The sequence below is a fragment of the Octopus bimaculoides genome, chromosome 4 (assembly GCF_001194135.2).
Source record: "Octopus bimaculoides isolate UCB-OBI-ISO-001 chromosome 4, ASM119413v2, whole genome shotgun sequence".
NCBI classification, from domain to species: domain Eukaryota; kingdom Metazoa; phylum Mollusca; class Cephalopoda; order Octopoda; family Octopodidae; genus Octopus; species Octopus bimaculoides.
This window is the reverse complement of record NC_068984.1, coordinates 59265754-59266541: the sequence shown is the minus strand read 5'-3', so window position 1 is coordinate 59266541 and position 788 is coordinate 59265754.

Below are 788 nucleotides of genomic sequence, written 5' to 3'. Positions count from 1 at the left end.
ATAAAGGTATGTTGATGCAAACAGGAAAAATAGAACTCAAAATATGTGTATATGTATACTTTTATAATATTTAGCAGAAGTAATAGAGTGACTCAAGCTCCAATAGTTTTGTGTGTTGCCTATGCATGAAACTCTCGGACCTTGAGTCACTCTTTTACGTCTGCTAAATATTAATAAAATATATGTAAATGATAAGATGAAGAGAAGTTTACTGGTTGCTTTGGTGTCACTTGTGCAAGTCACTTTGTGAAAAGCTGAAATTCCAAAACTAGCAGGATGTATGGTTGAATGGTGCTGATCCCAAATGAAGTGTGGGTGTTGTACATGCAGAGACAAAAATTATGGTTTTTAGCAATGAAGCACATGATTGAGTTGCTGGTCTAGAACAGTGGATTTTCTCAATTTATTGCTTCATGAAATTAAAGACACCAAGCAAGAAAAGCAATGGAAATTAGCATGGGAAAGAAAAAGAAGGCAAAGACAATGGTAAATTTGATAAAAGTTTAATTATAATTATTGTATGTATGGTATAGTTACAGGCAAGGCGTAACACACATTCAGCCCCACTCATGGGACTGCAGCATGGTGGATTGTGAAGTGGCAGTGGAAGATCTCAACTAAGTCAATGGTGCTTCTTACATTGATGCTGAGCAGAGAAATCCTAGAAGATCAACAGTCAGGATCACAAGACTCAATCAAGAGAGTAACCGTAGCATATCCATAAGAGTGGCAACCATGGTTGTGTAATCAGCTAATGAAAGATTCACTATGACTCAAGTTTCCAATTC